Genomic DNA, 22,710 nt, shown 5'->3' with positions numbered 1-22,710 from the left:
CCCTGTTCACCTTTGGATTCTCACAGGCAGTCTCTAGGCCTTAAACACACACACAGCTGGTCACATCCTGACCTTTATAATGAACGTGGATCAATCCCTGATACCAGTCAGATTGCCACCTTCAAAAGAAAAAGAACATAAGAATGGCCATACTCCATCTAGCCCAGTATCCTGTCTTGTGACAGGTGCCCCAGAACGAATGAACAGAACAGGTCACCATCAAGTGCTCCATCCCCTGTCGCCCATTCCCAGCTTCTGGTCAACAGAGACTAGGGACACCATCCCTGCCCATCCTGGCTAATAATCAGTGGTGGACCTATCTTCTACGAATGTATCTAGTTCTTTTTTTAACCGTGTTATAGTCTTGGTCTTCACAACATCCTCTGGCAAGGAGTTCCACAAGTTGATTGTGCGTTGTGTGAAAAAAATATGTCCTTGTGTTTGTTTTAAATCTGCTGCCTATTAATTAATTTTTTTTCTTAACATCATGGTCCATCCTAGATTGCTCACTGATCCAGTTAGACCCACAAAGCACTGATGCCCTAGCCCAGCAGCCAAGGACTAGAAGAACCAGTGAGACATCACAGTCACTGACTGACCACAGCCATGAATACTTTGTTTCTGAAGCACTTCCTTCCCATATGGCCCTCACAGAGCTTTGTGGTTTCTTCTTCCTGTGACAGATGATGCAAGGAGGCAAGAAAACCCAAGCGTCAGTGTTGAGAACTCTCAAGAAGAAACTGATTTCTGAACAACAAATTCTTCTTTGCCTGCTCCTTGGCCCTGGAGGAGACCAAGAGATCCTCCTTCTCCTCTTCCATAGCAACCACCAAGGCTACATTGATGCAGTTGGACTATGGGGGTGTGAATTGCAACAGCACAGCATTTTGGTGCACACAGCACCCCAATGTGGATGGTCCTAGTGCAAACTAAGAGGTACCTAGCTTGTGTTAACATAGTCCTCTTCAAACAGGACTATGTTAGCACGAACTAGGTACCTTTTTGTTTGCACCTGCATTGTCTATATGGGGGAGTTACAGCACAGCAGTTTGGTGCATGCTGCACTTCATACCCCTGTAGTCTGAACTGCAGGGCTGAGTAGACAAGCCCCAAGTCACACCCCACTGAACTATTTTGGATTGTCAATAACATTGCTAACTTAGATGCCTCCTAGCTCCAGAGCCCAGCACCACTCAGCGTGAGGAACTGTACCCACTTCACAGAGAAGATCTTCCACATCCAGGATGGCCTCTATGGCCATCAGTGACAACACAAAACCCTCCTCAGAATTCTGTTCATTCACAAAACAGGAATCCTAGACAATGCTAGATGAAATCTGAGCCTCTGCCTATGACTCTGATCCTTGATCTCTGTGGCTAGTGCAGGCCAGTAAGAGCAGGGCCATCCCTAGGGGGGTGCGGGGCCCGGGGTGAATGTGATGAATACATCACTTCCGTGACTGACCCGTCACTTCTGGGAGCGACTGCGCTGGCCAATTGCTCTGGCCCGCAGGGCCCCCAAAGGCGGAGCCGGAGGGGTCGTCCTGATTCACCATACCCTAGGAACGGCTCTGAGCAAGAGCATCTAGAACCCCTACTAACAAATACTGTCATCATTTGCTTTTGAGGACAGACATCTGCTCCCCCAACCTGGAGCATGCAGTAACCTGGCCAGGACTTAAGAATTCATTGCTTGATACAACCAGCCTTACATGTGAATGCCCGGTATCATCAAGTCTCTTGTTTCTGAGCAATCTAGTCAAGCAGTAACTGAACAGTTGCAACCAACTTCACCTGTCCATTGGCAATATCCAGCTGGGTTTTAAGCCTAGACACAGAACAGACATGGCACTGCCAAGGCTGATGGAGAACCTCCTCCTGTCCACAGGCAAGAGGATTTTTGAAGCTTTTTATTGTCAGGGTTTGCAGAATGGTGACAAATCCTGTTCTTGTTGAAGTCAACAGTAAAACTTGGAGATGGGGTGGGGGAGCACCTTAGTATTCGGATGTTGTGTGCAGCAAAAATTGCTTTCATCCAGCTCAACGATGACGGGAGGACATGGGATGGAGAACCGAGAAGATTCAATGGCAGCCTGGGTGTAGGTGAGGGGACGTGAGGAAGTAAAAATCAACAGGGAGGTCACAAACCTGGATGGTGGGGCAGGGTCAGGGACAGAGGGAGAATCAGGAGGGGATCAAGGCAGCAGGAACTGACTTAAATGAATCTTATATTATTTTGTCTCCAGTTGGCTCAATGGGGTGGGAGGTGAATTCCCTCAGCTCTGTAAGTGCTTTGAGATCCTCAGCTAGACGGTGCTCTAGGAGGGCATGTCATTTGGCTTCAGGAATAGAGACTGTTCCTGTCCCTCCCACCACCTACCCTACAGAGCAGGGGAGAGGGATGAGAAGTGGATGCGGGGGTGACTGGACATGAGGAGAAATAGTTAACAGAGGGATCAGAGCTGTCCTGGTTTGCAAGTGGTGATTTTTATTCACTGCAAGGGTCCTCCTGGGTAGTGGCTCCTTATTGCTCTCAGATGTTGGGGGGTGGGGAGAAGGTATCCCCAACTGAGGCATTAATAGGAGAGACTCAGATTTTAACCTCACCACGTATCTGCAGGAAGTTTATTGTACCCCATCCACGCCTCCTGCCAAGATCTTTACATAGAGGAAACTGGTCAATACTTACACTAGTCTCTGCAGTTTGCAATTTGGCTGTTTCAGTCCTTCACACAGCAGCTGCACTCCCAGAGCTCCCAGTTGATTATCACTCAGGTCCAGATCTGTCAGCAACTGGTTGTTGCTGAGAGCGGAAGAGAGCTCCCCACAACAAGCAGCTGAGAGTTTACAAGCCTTCAATCTGAAAGAGATAGATGCACAGATTAGAGAATGAGCATGTCTGTCCATCCAGTCCTCTCCTCTCAATTGAAATTCCAGCATGGAAAGCCAAGAAGCATTTACCATAGTCCCCATGACCCTTAATCTAAGGATTTGCAACATATCAATAAACAAATGCATAGAGACTGGTGTGAAAAATGAAGAATAAGGGAATTATATAGGAAGCCAGTTGTACATTAGAGTTTCTCTTTCTTGTAGACTAAAAGTCTCAGTGCTTTAGAAAGAAATATCACCCAGATCAAGGAGACTATGACCAAAATAGACAAACTGAAGATATATTGTCCTCTTTTCTCAATCTAGCTGCATTTACACCAGGGGTTGAATTTTTAATTTATTTTTATTTTAATTGACTTTTCCACACCTATGAGCCTTGTAGCTATGTTGACCTAAATTTTAAGTGTAGATCAGGCCTTAAACATGATGGCTAGATACTGAGGGCTTGTCTATACAAGGACATCGAGCAGAATAGCTCCCTGTGTGGACACTCTTCCAGAATCAGAATAACTTTTCCCTTAGAACAATTACTCTGCTTTGCCAGCTATTGGGATTCTCATCTGTTGCAAGCTGCAGAGTTGTCCATTAGCAGCCTGGGGATCTCAGAGCAGCTCTAGTTTACACTAGGGAACTATTCGAATACCTGGAGCAGCCCTGAATCTGGGAGGCGTAAAGGTGGTTTAAATCCACTTAGCTCCACTCTCTCTCTGGAATGTGAGATTGTTGCTGCGCCTCTTAGCAATGAAGCTCAGCAATGAATCTTAACCTTGGTGTTGGCAGAAGTGGGATTGTAAAAGAGAAGTTTACACTGGGGTCCTTCTATGGGCATCTGTTATGTCCATTAGCCTGTGTTCCACAAGTGTGCGTTCAGCTAAGCTGAAGATGAGGGTAGTGGGTGGCTGCATTTTCAGTGGGCTGGTGAATCCCAAAATGCGGCTGTGAAACCATTCAAAACTTTTTCTCTGTGAGCTTGGAGGGGCCATGGGAAGTGCCTAGCTTCTATTTACCACAACAAACTGACATGGGCTCTGGCAGTGCTAGGGTCAGCTGCCCCCAGGCTACTTCCAGACTCTCCCTCGGGTAGTACCTGGGTCAGGGTGGTGTCCTCCGGGGGGTCCAGCACCATGGGTTCCTCGGGGCCGTGGGCGGTCGGCAGGCCCGGCCCCTCCTCCGGGTAGCGAGCGCAGGGCAGGTCCGGCACCTCCTCTGGGTAGCGAGCGCAGGGCAAGGCAGAGCAAGTCAGGCCAGTCCTGGAGTGCACCTTGATCCGCGGGGTTTTCCCAGTCGTGGGCTAGGCTGGAGACGTCTGGCCTGCCCGGCGGTTGGCTCCCTAGTGAGCTCTGAGGACGAGCCTTTATACTTCCAGGTCACCACCTGACCCTCTGAGGGGAGGGTTCCGAGCTCCCTAGCTCCGCCCACTCCGATCTCCGGATGGGCTCGTCCCGCTCCAGGGTGGAGGGGAGCCACACCCCCTCACTACACAGCTATTTTTAGTCCTGTAGTATAAACCTGGATCAGTTGAGCCAGGATCTGAGAATTCACTGCTGTGGGTCTTTTTTGCAATGTAGACACCCCCTTCATGTACCTGCAGGGAGCCACCGTCTTGCACCATCCTCACACTCCATGGAGTCTTTTACGGAAAAAAAAAAGGTAAATACACACCTCAGTTTCTGCAGTTTGCAGTTCACATGCTTCAGTCCCTCACACAGCAGCTTCACTCCTAATTCTCCCAGGCTGTTTCCTGCCAGGTGCAACTCGACCAAGGTCTGTTTGGTACCAAGAATAGAGGAGAGATCCTCACAGCAAGCAGCTGTCAAACGGCAATCACAAAACCTGCAGGAGATAAGCAGAGAGGAAAATGAGAACTTCTGTCTGTCCAGTCCCACCGTGGGTTTCTAGAAAGATTCTTTTATTTGGGAATGGGAGTGGGGAGGGGGAAATCACAGAGCTGTAGTAATGAATGGTGGGGATCACATGGTTATGTGTGGATTTCAATCCACGTGCATCTGTAGCTCTCACTGATCCTGTATTCCCATATGAGTGTTTTCCATCTCTGAGCAGACACACACTTGGGCATCTGCTAATAAGAAGTTTTGTGGATGGGAGGAGCCTTTTCTTCTTTCTTGCTGCATCTTGTCAATTGAGGACTCAGCAAATAAGCCACCATCTATGGAAGACTTAGTATTGAACATTCAGGATTCAGGGGTGGCTCCAATTTGCCACGTCTCAAGTCTCACCCCACCCCACCCCCATCTCTCTCGACCATATATTAGAAAAGGCTGGAATTTCCCTAGAGAGCCCAGTCTCAAAGGGCACGAGAGAGAGGGAGGTCTCTCTTTGCCACATCCCTGAACAAGAACCTACCAGCCTTCTGCTGATAGCCTGGAGAATAGATAATGTTAGCAAAGGGGGCTCTCTCTACCTCCGTGAGAAGAATGCTCCTGTTGACCTTGGTACCAGCTCCTGGTGACACAGGCACTGGTGCATCTCAGAAGAGACAAGGATTCTATAATCTTCATAGACTCCTACTGGCTAGGCCACATGCAGCTGTCCAAAGCCAACTCCATTGGGCTGAATCTGGTCTTGGTTGCTAACACAGAACAAAGGCACCTTGCTTCATCTCAGGAGCCCTCTTCCTGACAGCTTGGCTCCTGACAGGGCACAGGCCATATGCAGGAGCCTCATGTCTTCCTAGAATCATATCATAGAATATCAGGGTCGGAAGGACCTCAGGAGATCATCTAATCCAACCCCTGCTCAAAGCAGGACCAATCCCCAGACAGATTTTTACCCCAAATCCCTAAATGGCCCCCTCAAGGACTGAACTCACAACGCTGGATTTAAGCAAGACAAAGTTCAAACCACTGAGCTATCCTTCCCCATCTACCAGTAGAAAGGGGTTCTGGCAGGGTGCAAGCAGGTCCACATGGTGCTCTCTATTATCTCCACAGAAAAGCAGTTTGACTGACTCCTTCATCCGAGTCTATCCTAAAGACTGATGCCACACAGAGGCATTTAGCAGCTATTCCAGCCTCTCAGGAAGTAGACAAAGTGTCCCGTCCCTGCAGCCCTTATTATCCGCTTCATATAGGGCTTGACACTTTTGAAATCCTGTGTCAGAGAGGGGTGTGTGCGTGCGTGCGTGCGTGTGTGTGTGTGACTGTACAAAATTACAAAGCCCATTTTGTATTAGCTGTTGAACACATGTCTGAACTTGCCCAGGACAAACCCATTGAACAGCATTTCCTGAGCAGGAAAAGTGCCTGGCAGGCAGTTGAAGGACACAGGCAGGGCAAGCATGACTAGGAGAGAGTGCTGGGGCAACCCAGTGGGTCACATGGCAAGGGGACAGAGTCCCCAGAGCTGCCCTGTGCAGGGGATGGGTATGACCATCATGACATGTAAGCAGGATGTACAGTAGCGAGAGAGGGCAAGAGGGACTCTGCCCAGCCTGAAACCCTGACATGCCTCGGACTCGTGGGAAGGGCCCAATAAGACTCAGGGAGGCGGGATCTCAGGACTTCTGTTGTTTTTCAAAGATCTGTAACTCCTGAGTGCTTTGAAGACAAAGTCTCTGATTAATAAGCCCCTGTGCCAAGCCTGTGTTCCTTGCTTTCCTGCCACATTATCCCTGAAGGTGACAAGCTAGAAGCCCAGAGAGCCCACAACCAAGGTGGAGCGCTGGAGCAGGGTGAGAGTCTGACTGGAGGTGGGACTTGGGAGATCTCAGACACTGATTTCAGGGCCTAGGGCAATGGGAAGGCAGCGCCTCACATTCCAAGGAGGGACATCAGACAAGAGGGATGAGGAATGACCCCAAAGATCCAGACCTGGAAACAAGGACTAGACCACACCCAAGCTCACCTGGCTTAGAAGCAGGTGTCACCCAGTGATTGGGTCCCACTCACAACAGCCTGGCAATCCTACAGAGTGGTACTGGGCCAAGTTGTAAAACCTCCATTCCCCGGTGTCATGGGATAAAGCCGATGAAACCTCCTTTTGAATCACTTGGTTAATGGAGCTTAATTTCTGTACCTGGAAAGTCATTTTCCTACCGACAGTGATTCTGGCTCAGAGCAAGTGAGCTTCAGGCTCACATGACTGGTCCACCGTATCACATTTTACAAAGCTAAGGTGATAGTATAGACTCCTCTGAGATTCCTCCCCAGTGTGTTTTGAACTTACTAGTCTATCCATCCTGACAATTTTTTCCCTCATGCCTGTGTGCCCATCTGAGTGGGGCCCTTCCCCAGGGACTCAGTGTTCTATTTGGGACAAATTAAACATTTGGAAATACCAACCAACTTTTTAGGAAAAAAAACTTTGATTCATTTGACACCAATTTGACACATTAGCTCTTCAAAAGGCCAGGAGGAAGTGGTCCCATTTTTACAGTTAGTTCTCATTAAAACAGTAGAACCTTGGAGTTATGAACACGTTGAGAATGGAAGTTGTTCATAATTCTGAAATGTTTATGACTCTGATCAAAACGTTAGGGTTGTTCTTTCAAAAGTTTACCACTGAATACTGACTGAATACTTTACTATGAGTGAACAACTGACTCTGAAACTGTACTATGCAGAAGAAAAATGCTGCTTTTAACCATTTTAATTTAAATGAAAGAAGCACAGAAACTGTTTCCTTACTTTGTCAATTTTTTTAAACTTTCCCTTTATTTTTTTAGTAGATTATATTTAACAGTCACATAATGTATTTATTGCTGCTTCTTTTTTTCCCCTCTGCTTCTGCCTGATAGCCTACTTCTGGTTTCAAATGAGTTGTGTGGTTGACCGGTCAGTTCATACCTCCGGTGTTTGTAACTCTGAGGTTCTATTATAGTTTATTTTTATACAGTTTTTCCATTCCCTTTACTTCGCAGTGAGAAATCAGTGCATATTCCATTGGTTACCCTCAGTCTGCTGTGGAAAAGGGCAGTGCATTTGCCTAGCTTCACAGATCACATTGGGATTGGTGTCGGCAAGAATTTGCTCTGTGGATAAAGGTGGCTGTGATGCCCCGTACATGTGCTGTTGTTGGCAAAGTTTGAGGTTTCAGTATTTGGGCTTCCATTGTGTAGCAAACTCTTCCTTCACAGCCAACATGTAAACAGTTCCCAGACAGAAGGCTTTGTCATACTGACATTGAAGTTACTGTGACCTGCCCCCAACCTTGTAGAAAGAGATTAAAAAATGCTGGACTGGATGCCTTTCTGGAAGATGCTTTAGTTAAATCCAAGTTACTGGGCTCAGTGCAGGGGTAACTGGGTGAAATTTAATGATCTTTGGTATACATGAGGTCAGACTAGATGATGTAATGGTACCGTCTGGCCTTACAATCTATGAGTCCATGAATTTCTGTAGTGGATTTATAACCTCCTCCCTTTTGGAGACCACCATATTCCCCCCCAACATTGAATTACTTTAGGCCATCGGGGCCTGGAAACAGCAAAATGATGTTCCATTTAATTCTTTTCTGCACTTCTATTCCCTAGCCCTTCGCCACTGTCGTCCATGGCTTTGTCACCGTTCTGTTGGACTGCCACAACTCACTCTCTCTCGGTGTGGTATAGGCATCCCATTCACCTGGCAGCAGATCGCTCCTTAAGCTACAAAGGCCAAAGTGAGCATATCACTTTGGTGCACTATGTCCACAAACAGCACACTCTGCAAATGCTGCAGGCCTGTGGCTTGTTGCATCTGACCCACACTTCTTAATACAGCTCCCTGAACTAGGAGCATAATGTCCATGGCTTACAGTGTATGTTCTCTCTTAATATTTTTAGTTTGCTGCATTGCCTCCTTTAAATGGTTCTGTCCTGCCCTAAAATATGCACATAGGTTGTGAATAGCAACATCCTCTCACTTGCAGAAGATGTGATGGGGTCAGCAGCTCCCACTGCCCTCTGCCAAGCTGCTTGTGGGCCTGCTGGGCCAGGATATATCATGAAGAGCACCAGCAGCTGTGGGTGTCTGTGCTTGTGAGGGGCTGGATTTTAGTCATTTGTTCAGTTGTTTTGTTATGTTTTCAGATCTCGTTTTGTGGTTAGTTTTGGCACTGAACGAGCCGTTCCTTTGCAAGTAGCTCTTTGGGAGCTTGAGATGACCGTGCTCTGGGCTCAGAGGGAGAATATCATTCAGGGCCCCTCCTCCATGCAGCCCAGAGACTTTGGAGTTCTCCCCCACCTCCTGTTGTGGAGTCCTTGGGGCATGTGCAGCTTGCCGGGGAGGATGGGAGCAATGAGAACCATGGGAAAGTAAATGGAGTTACTTGGAGGTGTGGGAGTGCAGAGGGTAGTGCTCGTCTGGTTGTTAATTCATTAGTTAATTATCCTGCTCTGTGTTCTTATTTGCAGATCTCAGCAGTATGGAAGTTGCTGTTGAGGCAGTGAACACTCCGTGCAATGTGTGCGAATGTACGTGCAGACGCACCAGGACAATGTTCACAAGCTGTTGCTTGTCTGATTTTCAGAAGAATTCTCAAGGGGCCAAATAAAAACAAGATTTCTGTTTTCAAGTTGAAATTCAGATGTCGTCACCTGAGGGTTGGGTGTTTAGGGACAGACATGGGGCTGGCATGTAGAACTGGCTGGAAATTGGAAGCAATTTTCTGATAATTTTGTATCACCTTTGTTCATTTTTTCATCCAAATTATGAAATCTTCTGTCTAGCTTCAGTGAGTGGCTTATCACGACAGCACCAGTACACTGAGCTGTCATGGAAGGCTGGGCAGGGGCATTGTCGGATTGAGTGGGAAGTATTTATTGCCCCACTGCAGCTGCTCTGCCAGTGTTTGTGCTGAATCAGTGCAGAGGGACATGGTAGGAGACAATATGTCATTGCATTTGATTAAAATCCAAAGGTGATATGGTGCCTTGTGCATTGCTGAAGTATGTATGTGGCTGTGCAGTGATACAGGTATATTGCTGTTGCTGCTGGTAAGCTCAAAGTTCTCTAGCACAGATGTCGTCTCAAACCGCTCGATCCACCAGCACCCTGCAGAACAGCTGTACTCACAGGGACAATCCAGCTATAGGAGCCCAGGCTCAGACTCTTGGGCATTGGGGCAGAGAACTCTCAACAGCTAGAGCCCTGCTGTAGAACTCCTTGTCAGAGGGGATCAGACTGAGTCCTGGCCTAGCCATGGTCAAAGCAAAATGCAAGATCACCTCTTTGCTAAAGACTTTCCCAGGAACAACTCCAGGATCACCACAGAATCCCAGAAGTGTGGACTGGAGGTACCTCAATAAGTCATTTAGTCCAGTCCCCCACACTCAAAGCAGGACTAAGTAATAACTAGACCAGGGGTCAGCAACCTATAGCACACATGCCAAAGGTGGCATGCAAGTTGATTTTCAGTGGCACTTTGCTGCTGGTCTGGGGTTCCATCTGCCAGCCCGCTCAGCCCGCTGCCTGCCTGGGGAAATTGGAAAACTCAGCAAGGAAAAGCAAGGGCAAGGATCACAACTAAACGGATAAGATCTACATTTTAATTTAATTTTAAATGAAGCTTCTTAAACATTTTAAAAACCTTATTTACTTTACATATAACAGTAGTTTAGTTATATAATATAGAAAGACACCTTCTAAAAACATTAACATGTGTTACTGGCACACGAAACCTTAAATTAGAGTGAATAAATGAGGGCTTGGCACACCACTTCCGAAAGGTTGCTGACCCCTGAACTAGACCAACTTGCATGAGATGGAGCTGGTGTAGTAGGAAGAAAATAAAGAAGCCAGGAGAGAGTTGAGGGGTGGAGCAGAGAAAGAGAAAGAAATAAATCAATCCCCTCCCAAAAAACCACACCTGTGAGTCAGGGAGAAATGAAATCCAGTGAAGATACATAGATGTTAAATAAATAGATATGTTCAGGGCTTAGATACCCTGGTGACAGGTAGGGCTGGGTGAATAATTGGTTATTTGGTTCAGTGCCTGAACCCAATAATAAGAAAGTATTTTATTTGGGTTCACTTGAAACAGAAAAGACAATTTTTCCCAACAAAATGAAAAAAAACTGTAAAACAAATGGTTTGGGATCAAATGAAATGTTTTGTGCTCCCCTAAACAAAATGCTTAGTTTTCAGGTTTTTTGTTTAACTCTATTTTTTTAATTAAACTGAGCTAAAATTTCCTAACAAAACATCATTTTGTCACAGACTTTGAAATTTTGTTTCAAAAATGTCAAAACTAAATATTTTGACTTTTTTGGAAACGTTCTCCCCATTTTTATTCAGTTTAAACTATTCATCAGATTTGACCTGAATTCATGAACAGTCAACTCTAAACTGCATTATTTGCCAAATCAGCTATTCACCAAGTAAATTTCACCGAGCTCTAGTGACAAGCACCTCAGAAATATCTAAGATTAAAATGCCTAAGTTTGTATCTTCCACTTCCTGAATCTTTCCTGATCTCAAAGAATTCCCCCTGGCCTTCTGACCCCTGTCTCTCAGGCTCATCTGTGGGTAAGGTAATTGGGTTAACTGTCATTACAGCACTAGGCCGACTAAGCCAACCCCACATGTTTTAACTGAAAATTTAAACTCAATCCTCAGAAGTTACACAATTCTATGTGGTCACTATACCAACCATGGTGAAGAGCTGCACTGCTGTAGAATTTCTGGGATAGCAGCAGTAATAAGGGGATTTTAAAAAGAAAGAATAGTTACTTACTCTAGTTTCTTTAATTTACAGTTTGGATCCTTCAGTGCTTGACAGAGCAGGTAAATAGGTGAATGCTTTGGCTTATCCTGACGGTTTTTCCTTAAAAAAAGGAGAAAATAGAAATTTTCTTTGTTGTTCTCTGAAGGCAGATTTTAATTCTATTTCCTGAACATTGAAATAGCCTCTTGGACAGTGTGATACAGTGCATATAGGTTATTCTGCAGGCAGTTAGTTGTTGTAAGTCCCCCAATTCAAAACTACATCTACTACTTTGATATGTGTTTTAAGTATACGGAGTCAAATAGAATACATGCGACTAAGTTTAATCCATTCATTTTATGAATTTGTGGTACTCTGATTCTCTGAATATTAAAACCAGTTCTAACTACTCACACAAATGGGAATGTCTCCAGAGGTTTTATGCTTGTGTGTCAGGCAGTAACTGCAGTATCATTTCTGGAGATACAGTAGAAATTATTGTGTTTATTTAACTAGGAATGTTGTCTTTAATTTGCCCACAAAGCTAAAAACCAAATATAAGTATTTGCTTAAAATTGTAATTATGACAACTGTTACTCAATAGTGTATAATTGGGGTCACACTTAGTAAATTACATCCCTAGGAGGAACCAGAAATGGAGCTGATTGTTTCCTGACAGCAGAATGTGTAAAATGGTAAGTTAATTTTAAAGCAGCATCTGTATAAGAAATAGTGCTGGATGAATAATTAAACAACTAAAATTCAAGAATATTCTGATGAATTTTAAAGTGAATTTATTTCCACTGTGTTCACACATCTTTATTGTGCACTTTCCAAATATTCTAGCAAAGGGAATTTGCAGACAGGAATGTTGTTGAAGCAATGCGTTTAAATCACTATTACAGAATATTCCCGTGAAAGCAAAATTTGTATTTATAATCCTGAGCATTCATACTAGAAATCTGGTTCTCATATTTATGTTCATCGAATCACAGAAATGAAATATCTATGACCTGTGTGTCCAATCAAAATGAATAATTTAGAAAAATTAATATTTAAAAAAATAAAATTGATTGGGTAACTTGTGAAAAAGGCAACATTCATTGAATGAATTATTAATTATTATCTGCCCAGCTCTAATAATCAGGTCTTTCTTAAACAGCAGTTGTAGAGTACTCAGGGAGACAGGGGATAGTTGGAGAGACAAGTGGGGGTCACGGGAAGGGCTTTTTATCATGGGGGCAGGGCCAGCTCCAGGCACCAGCTGAGCAAGCTCATGCTTGGGGCGGCAGATTCTAGGGAGTGGCTTCTGCCCAATATTAGGGCGGCACGACCGCTTTTTTTTTTTTCCTGCTGATCTGGCCGCCCTGTAAGGGGTGCAGGAGGGGAGCACCCTGCAGCAAACTTGGCAGGGCAGCCAGCGTCCTTCCCTCCCAGCCGACCGGAGCAGCACGGAGCCCTCCCGGCAGGCAGTGCGGCGGTTGGGGCCGCGGGAAGAAAGCCCCGCTGAAGCCCTAGCTGCCCCCCTTCTCTCTCTCCCCCCCCCACCACTAGACCAGGCGCGCACTCTCCAGCACAGGGAGTCCCCCTGCACACTGGCTCCAGCCGCCCTGTAGGGTTTTTTTGTTTTGTTTTTCCCCTGCTTTGCCAGCCTCGCCATTCCCGCCCCTCCCCCGCTTTGCCGCTCCGTGTTTTTGTTTTGTTCCCCCCCAACACTTTGCTGCGCCGTGTCCCCTCCCCCGGCTTTGCCGCTCCAGCCACACCGCAGGTTTTTTTTTTCCCACCTGCTTTGCTGCTCCAGCCGTGCCTTTTTTTTGTTTTTTTTGTTCCCCCTGCCCCGCTTTACTGCTCCCCCCCTTTTTTTTTTTGCTTGGGGCGGCTAAAAAGCCAGAGCCGGCCCTGCATGGGGGCAAATAAATCACACATATGTTGCCAAAGAAATGGACCAGAGTTTGAGGGGGGGGAAACATGAGGAATGGAAGGGCATTAGGGACAAGGTAGATCAGAAGATAGGATGGGATGGTTGATGGTGTCACTGAGGCAGATGGTGGGTAAAAGGAGAGCAGGCCAAATCCCTGTCTTTTGTCACCCTGTCCAGTCTGGCTTCCTCACCACTGAAGCTTCCATCTTAGTTTTTATTAACCTCACCCTAGCCAGAGTTCAGGTTCTGTACTCGGTCCTCTCCCTCCTCAACCTCTCCACTGCCTTTAACACCTTTTCCTACTCTCCTCCTCTTGAAACCTCTTCTTCCCTCAACTTTCAGGAGTCTATTCTCTCCTGCTTCTCCTCCTACCTCTCTCGTCAGCATTTCATGTGCTGCATCCTCCCACCCCCCTCCATCTTTCACTGGCACCCCACAGGGCTCCTTCCTTGGCCCCTCCTTTTCTCCACCTACACCTTGACACTGGGCAATTTCATTCAAAATGTGGCTTTGACGGTCAAATTTATGCTGAAGACTCAGATTATTGTAAGGTCATCCGACACTATGGTGTCCCAGTGCCTTCCACAAGACATCTCCCCTCCATCAGGAAAGAGCGTGGGTATCACTGGGGTTATTTTTAAAAAACATGTGTAATGTGATGGTGCTGGTGAGAGCTGGTTCTTGTGGGAAAACTCAGTCAGAGATGTAGAGTTTGTATTTAGTTTTGAGGCAGTGTGGGTGGGTGGGTGCAGGGGGTTCATTCTTATTTCATTTAGCAGTGAGTTCCACCTTGTGACCCCACACCTGGGACAACTGAATCTCCTGCAGAGACGAGCCTTTCCTTCCTTGTCAACTGATTGTTTTTTCTTGTGGAACAAAGCCACCAGGCCAATTCGTTGTCTTGGAGGGACTGTAGCTTTCTCTCTCTATCTCAGATCTAGGGCCAGCACCATGCAGTGCTTTGAAAAGAGTCAGTACAACCTTATTTAACTTGACTCGGGCCAATAGGGAGCCAGGGCAGGCAGCACCGTTTTGGGGAGATGTGTTCCTGGTAACCTAGCCACCCCTCTCCACTGAATCGAACACAAGTTACCATTTAGCCCTTTATGGCTTAGCCTTTCCCTGTCTGTTACTGTAGCACATTATCAAGATGTCAACCTCTGCTTCTACTCTGCCGACCAAGCCAGCTTTCATTACTCATTAGTCCATAATATTTTCATGCTTCCTCCCTTGCCATCCCCTATGCCTGGGAGGAACACATCATAACTCCACTAAGGAGTAAGGAATGGTGTCCCTAGCCTCTGTTTGTCAGAGGGTGGAGATGGGTGGCAGGAGTGAGATCAGTTGATCATTACCTGTTAGGTTCACTCCCTCTGGGGCACTTGGCATTGGCCACTGTCAGCAGACAGGATACTGAGCTGGATGGACCTTTGGTCTGACTCAGTATGGCCATTCTTATGTTCTTATTACTCCTTTGCAATAGCCTTTTTCAAATCCCTCCTTAAAACTTACCTCTGCTGTGAATCCTGCAAAAAGGGGCGGCTCCAGGCACCAGCACTCCAAGCACGTGCCTGGGGCGGCAAGCCACTGGGGGCACTCTGCCAGTCGCTGCAAGGGTGGCAGGCAGGCTGCCTTCGGTGGCTTGCCTGCGGAGGGTCTGCTGGTCCCGCAGCTTCGGTGTACCTCCCGCAGGCATGCCTGCGGAGGGTCCACCGAAGCCACGGGTCCGGAGGGTCTGCCGAAGCTGCGGGACCAGCGGACCCTCCGTGCTTGGGGTAGCAAAATGTCTAGAGCCTCCCCTGCCTGCAAAACACTTGACAATGGCCGGGCAGCTGGTGCACATGACTCCTGCTTACTAACTTCTGCCCATTAGACTAAACGTGATCATTTACTAGTTAGTGTAACACATGGTGGTGAGTTTGTGAGGTGGGAGCTGGTACTGACCAATCTCAATTCATTCTGGGGCCACCAACATCCTATTAGCGGGGAATGGTGTTTAATCCCTAGCACTAGGCTGTTGGGTTTCAGGATTGTTAGGCTGGGTTCTCTTCCTTGCTCTGGGAGGAATCTAAGATCTGCTGGTTAGAGACAGCAGAGCCATTGCAACAACCCTCCTGCTTGGGTTGTCTTCAGTTAGAAAATGTTCAACAAACATTCCTTAATACCTCTGGAGAGAGGAAGAGAGAGAGAGCTCTCATCTCAGAATAGCAAATAACCCCATGGGTAGTGTTTTTCTCTCTGTTGGAGCTATTCCACTTTGTGCAGATCCTTAAATATTAATTGGGCCAGAGAGAGCGAGACTGATTCTGTAACTGGGTAGTTAGGACACTGATCTGAAATGTGAGAGACCAGGGTCAGATCTGTTCCCTGCCTGATTTGGCCAGCGCTGATCTGCAGGGAGTGGTCCTGGGCTCTCAACCTCAAAAGAGGAGCATCTGTCACTTGATTTATAGGACCACTCCCATGAGTACAGGGGCTATTAGAGATCCATGAACCGCTTGCTGTACGATCTAGTCACTAGACAGGAATAAAGAGCCACTCTGTCTGAATGTGGATTACACAGAGATATTTTGGCTCTTTTCACCTTATAGGCAGGGTGGCAAAATGGATGAGGCTTAGATCCATGCTATTAGAGGCCTGGGTTCTATCCTCGGCTCTGTTGATGTGAACTTGCCAATCGCTCTGTTATCTCGGCTGTAAAATGGGTGGGTGATAGTTATACCTCCCCTAAGGCAGGGTTTTGAGGCCTATGTTAAGAAGGGATGAAAAAAGCAGAGAAATATCAAGAGCAGTCAAGAAAACAACTGGGATTAGAACTCACAGCCCTTTAGCTGGTACGTCAATGCACCATCTGCTAAGCTACTGGGTAGAGGGACCAGATGTCTCCATTTTATTGAGACAGTCCTGATTTTTGGAGCTTTTTCTTACATAGGGAGCCAGGGCAGGCAGCACCTGCTGTCCCAATTTTTTACACTTGCTATCTGGTCACTCTACCACTGGGTATTGTGGCATCTTCGCTCACCCAGAAAAAACAAAAAAACTCCACACTCCCATTCAACTAGTTATGTGGAAACATGTGACAGTTTTGCAAGATGTGCAAGATGTGGTAGGTTGGGTTAGGATTGCTTTTGGAGACCTGCCAAGCAGTTGTTAATACCGACAAGCCTGGGAGGCGGGAGAAATGAAGCGGTCATGGCATGCTCAGGGAGGAGGCGGGGCAGGGGTAAGCTGGGGCGGAGTTCCCCTGCGTGCTGCCCCCTTACTTGCTGCAGGCAGCCCTCCCCGCACCCCCCTGCCCCAGCTCCCTCCGCCTAAATGTTGGCGGCAACCGGGGTGGCCAAAGATCCAGCTGCTGAGGTTGCTGCCGAAGAAATTGGCGCCCCCCAAATCCTAGCACCCTAGGCAACCGCCTAGGTTGCCTAAATGGTTGCACCGGCCCTGGATAACTGTATCATTAGCTTACAGTAACAGTAGAATTGTTCTCAGGTGGGTCATTCAGCCAATTAGTAGTTATCAAGACATAGGAAAAACAACATTTGATCTGTTAAAGAAACTACAGATTTTTCAGCTCAGATAATACTTACTGATGTAGCCACTTTTGTCGTCTTGGGAGTTCTTCCTCATGGTCTTCTAAGCTAAATGTACAGTCACACATACAAAGTGAATCCAGACTACGACAATGCTTTACACAGAATGAAAGAGCCCATTGATCCATCTGGGTAAATTTATTTTGATTTAATTTCAGTTCAGTGAAGTGATCCAATGCATTAACTGCAAAATCTTCTTCATGCATCTCATACACACAGTGAAACAACTCAAGCTGATAACTTTGATAAATCCCCTCATGAACACAGGGCAAGGTTAAATCTGTTTGTTGGTTTGCTTGAACCCACTTCAGTAAATCTGCCTTAATTTTAGGTGAAAGTTTACACCCAAATTTTTCCTGCAGGTCCTTCATTCTTTCTTCATTTAAGAACCCAAACAGGAATCGCACTGTTAACATTAAATAATTTTTAGACTTTCTATAGTTTTCTAACAACGTTTTCACATCTTTCTTGGGAATCCCTGAATCTGTTGTTTCACCTTCCTCCAGGACATATAACAAAGCTGCAAAAAACTCTTGAAAACTTAAGTGAATGAAGCTGTAGAGACATTCGCAGTCAGTTTCTTTTTGAAAAATATTCTCATTCAAAAAGAGGGGGAGAGAGTTCTCTTGATCTAAGCCAAACTTCTTGATTTCTTCTTCCTCAAACAGTATCTTTTGTTTCCAGACTCCATCAGCAGCCAAAGAGCAAAGTCCCTTCAGATTTCCATGTAAGTGTTGCTTTGTATTGTTGCTGAGAGGCTTGACTAAACAGGAAAGGTAGAGCATATACACTCCAGTGACTGTTTTTGAAGTTTGTGTGAGATTCTCACCTTTTTCAAGCTGTTGTTTCAGAACCATGCAGATGATCCAACATACGAAGGGGACAAAGCACATGGTGAAAAGAATTTCATTTGCTTTCACAAATCGTAAAGCTTGTCTTGCTTGGTTTTCATTTCCAAAGAACTTGTGGAAATATTCTTCCCGCTCAGCTTCGGAAAACCCCAGGATCTCTGCATAACGTGAACACTCCAAACATTGCCCGAGTTTCTCCAGAGCAGCTGGTCTTGTAGTGATCATCAGGTAGGATTCAGGAAGAACTGTTCTCCTAAATAAACTGCTCAGGAGGATTTCCATTGGCTTCTTCTCCCAGGGGTCAGTGCACAGATTATCTTTAGGCTGATCAAAGGAAAATCTCAATTCATCAAACCCATCTATTATGAACAGGAGTTTTTCTGGATTCACTAGAATGTGGTTAACTGGTGCATTTGTATTAAGCCAACTTTTAAAAATCATGTCAGCCACACTTCCCTGCTCATTAAGAAGGTTCATTTCCCTGCAGTTTATGTAGAAAACATAATCAAACTTTTTCTTATAGAGTTCCCCAGCTGCCCAATCGTACATGATCTTTCTTGCAGTCATTGTTTCCCAATCCCAGCAGCTCCCAGCAGCACAACGACTTGTGGTGTTTGTCCATCTTTATCAGGTTTATAGAGAGTGGCCAGTGTAACTGCAGAACTAGCTCGTTCAGTCATGATTTCTGCATGTCTCCATCCCATGGCCATTATTTCATGTTCTCTCTCCTTTGCCTGACGAGGTCTGTCTACAATAGTGAGGTTTGTGTATCTTCTGTTTAGAATCATATTGTCACCAAAACGACTGTTCATGTCTTTTATTAGCTTGTATTTCTTTTTAATATCTTCTTTATACTTCTTATTGTAACCTGTATCAGCAACATGAAACATTAGAAATATTGAACTGAAAGTTCAGAAAACAGACAGACTAATCTCAGACTAATGTCTTAAAATAGTTCTACTGGAACAACAATAATGGTTCTTCACATTTATAATGAAACCTTCTTCAAAAAGGATCCTGAAATCATTTAAATATGGGTGAGATCCTGCAGCCCTTATTCAAACATGGTCGCCTCAATGAAATTATTCATTTAAGTAAAGATTGTAGGCATCACCTCATCCCCTGGTGAAACCTGGCTACTGTCTACGCAACAAGGTAGGTAACAAGTGGAGGAGAATATCATATGCAGTTGAAACAATACTGGGAATGTAGGTGGAAAGAATGTAACTTCATAAACTAGAATTTGTCAGGACACATGGGTTTACAAGAGAGAGCATCACGGGATCTTTAATTACCACAATTGAGTACTTCCAGTTACCTTCCTCACTTAAGAGATGGTGCCACTACACAGGGGCGGCTCTTGACATTTCGCCGCCCCAAGCAGGGCGGCATGCCGCGGGAGGCGCTCTGCCGGTTGCTGGTCCCGCGGCTCTGGTGGACCTCCTGCAGGCGTGCCTGTGGAGGGTGTGCTGGCTGCCGCGCGGGACCAGCGGACCCTCCGCAGGCACGCCTGCGGGAGGTCCATCGGAGCTGCCTGCCGCCTTCCCAGTGACCGGCAGGGCGCCCCCCGCAGCATGCCGCCCCAAGCATGCGCTTGCCGTGCTGGGGTCTGGAGCCGCCCCTGCCCCTACAGCAGAGTGTCCTCCAGCATGAGGCTAGTACATTCACTCAGTACTGACCCAGAGGGACATTTTGCACATATCTGTATTGGAAGTTGCCCAAGGTAACAAAAGTCCCACTCAGCCCATTATAGAAAATTGTTTGTAAAACAACTGATACGAACTGGATCATTTACTCTAGAAAAGCAGTACTGAGGGGTCTGCAAGGCTCCTGGTAAAGTCATAGGTTGGCATGACAATGAGCCTAGAGATTCTAGAAATAGGAAAAATGTTTATAATTGAAATCACCAAGTATTTTGATTGGTTCATTGTAATGGCATGAAGCTGCCGCTCCATTTTGTACACAGTTTGTCTGCGGGTCGCTAAATGGAACAGAAGAGCACATGAAACGGAAGGAGCGAACTTTCCATCATGGCTGGGATTCCCATCACCTCCTGGGATCCACCATGACACAAAGAGTGGAAAGACAGACAAATTGCTTAGGATGACAACAAAAGGATTGCACAGAGATGTAGGGACAAAATCAGAAAGGCTAAGGGACAAAATGAATTACACCTAGTGAAGGACATAGAAAACAATAAAAGGCTCTATAAATACAACAGGAGCAAGAGAAGGACAAAGAAAAGCACAGGTCCACTGCTTAGCAGGGAAGGAGATCTAATAATGGATGATACCTAGAAGGCTGAGGTGTTTAATGCCTATTTTGCTTCAGTGTTCACTAAATATGTTAATTGTGACCAGATGCTAAGACAATTCTTATTAATAACAAAAGGGAAAACCCAAAAGCCAGAATAGGGAGAGAGCAGGGTAAAGACTACTTAGATAAGTTAGATGCACTCATGTCAGCAGGGCCTGAAAATTCAACTTACGATACTTAAGGAACTAGATGAGGCCATCTCTGAATCACTCTCTCTGAGAACTCATAGAGGATGGATGAGGTCCCAGTGGGCTGGAGAAGGGCAAATATCTTTTTTATGATGGAACAAAGACAACCTAGGGAATTAAAGACCAAGCAGCCTAACTTCAATGGATGGAAAGATACTGGAACAAATTATTAAACACTCAATATGTCAGCACTTAGAGCATAATAGGGTAAAAAGTAATAGCCAATGTGGATTTTTCAAGAACAAATCATGCCAAACCAACCTAATTTCCTTCTTTGACAGGATTATTAGCCTACAGGATTGAGGGAGTCATAAATATCACTTGTCTTGATTTTAATAAGGCTTGAGACACAGTCCCACAAGACATTCTTATAAGCAAACTAGGGAAATGTGGTCAATTGAATTACTATAAGGTGAGTGCACAGTAGATTGAAAAAAAAGTATTCAAAGAGTAGTTATCAATAGATTGCTGTCAAAATGGCAGGGCATTCTAATGGGGTCTCAATGATGGATCTCGGTCTAGTACTATTCATATTTTCATTAATAACTTTGATGAGTGGAGAATACACTTATACAATTTGTGGATGACACCAAGCTGGGAGGGGTTACAAGCACTTTGGAGGACAGGTTTAGAATTCAAAAGGACCTTTATAAATTGGAAAACTTGTAAGAAATCAACAACATGAACTTCAATAAAGAGAAGTGCAAAGTACTACACTTATGAAGGAAAAATCAAATGCACAAATACAAAATGCGGAATAACTGGCTAGGCAGTCATATTGCTGAAAAGATCTAGGGGTTATAGTGTACCACAAATTGAACATGAGTCAACCATGTGATGCTGTTGTGAAAAAGGCTAATATTCTGGGGTGTATTAACAGGATTGTCATATGTAAGTAACAGGAGGCAACTGTCCTGCTCTACTCAGCACTGGTGAGGCCTCAGCAGGAGTCCTGTGTCCAATTCTGGGTGCCATGCTTTAAGACAGATGTGGAAACACTGGCGAGTGCCCAGAGGACCAACAAAAAGGATAAAAAGTTTAGAAAATCTGACCTATGAGGAAAGGTTAAAAAACCTGGATATGCTTAGTCCTGAGAAAAGATGATGAAGGGGGCCTGATAACAGTGTTAAAATATGTTAAGGACTGTTATAAAGAGGATGGTGATCAATTGTTCTCCATGTCCACTGAAGGTAGGACAAGAAGTAATGGGCGTAATCTACAGCAAGGGAGATTTAGGTTAGATATTAGGGAAAACTTTCTAACTATTCTTATAGGTGAGCTCTGGAATAGGCTTCCCAGGAAGGTGGTGGAGTCTCTATCATTGGAGGGTTTTATGAAGACAAACACCGGTCAGGGACGGGGTAGGTTTACTTGGTCTTGGCTCAGTGCAGGGGAGTGAACAAGATAACCACTCAAGGTCCCTTCCAGTTCTACTTTTCTGTTATTCTATGACAATGTTGGGCCTTCATCATCTTGATCCTGAAAGACTTTCTGACCAGCCTGAGGGAACCAAATGGCGAAATCCTGGACACTACCCAGGATGTGAGCCTGAGGCTTCTGATGTCACCCCGCATGCCCTCCCCCCACACACACCATGTCATTTGCCTTCCCCGCCATGTTTCTTTTTTCTTTTTCTATCTAAGGAAAGTCTGGCTCAGCTGGCCAAGACGACTCCATCTGTCCCAGCACTGCTGTTGGCCTGACCACAGAGTCAGATAAAAGTCATGCCTTAGTCTGACATTGGTAAAAGTTTGCTGGGTCTCAGGGTGGCTGATCAACACACCTGCTGCACTGGTAACTCAACAGCAGGGAAGCTGCACGGGAACGTCAGCATCAGAGACCAGCAGCATTTTCTCTTTGCTATTCGTCTCTCCCCTTTGTGAAAGGAAACAGGATTGGACCTCAGCGGCACCACCGCCACAAAGGCATTTCCTGGGGATTGACGTTGGCTGCTGCACATTAAAACCTAGGGAATGATCCTCACCTGCAGGGCCATTGCCACAGTCACCATCAACATCTTTACAGTGCTGCCTTTGGTAGCGTTACTGCAGTTTCACAGTGTTCCCTTTTCTGGAGAATTGCCAGGGAACCCTGTGCTAATGGTGTCACCTGGAAAGGCACTTCCTGGGTAGCCATCACATACCTTTTGCTGACAACTCTGATGGGTTTTGACTCTGGTGAAACTCTGAAAGGGAAATTACATTTAAATAACAGTGAAAGAATGTAGAGTGTAGTTCAATGCAAGTGCATTTCTGTTCTGTATGGAGGCAACAAGTGACTGATAATCCAATTGCATCCTCTGATAATGAAGTA

The 22,710-nt window shown here is 45.7% G+C and overlaps 1 pseudogene; it reads right to left on the bottom strand.

The window, feature by feature from the left end:
• The window catches only part of LOC120394566, a 41,384-nt pseudogene that overhangs the window by 16,730 nt on the left and 1,944 nt on the right, over nt 1–22,710 (bottom strand).

Source organism: Mauremys reevesii, unplaced genomic scaffold, assembly GCF_016161935.1.
Source record: "Mauremys reevesii isolate NIE-2019 unplaced genomic scaffold, ASM1616193v1 Contig66, whole genome shotgun sequence".
Classification (NCBI taxonomy): domain Eukaryota; kingdom Metazoa; phylum Chordata; order Testudines; family Geoemydidae; genus Mauremys; species Mauremys reevesii.
Note: the sequence above shows the minus strand (reverse complement) of the source record. Positions and strands in the feature narration are given on the sequence as shown.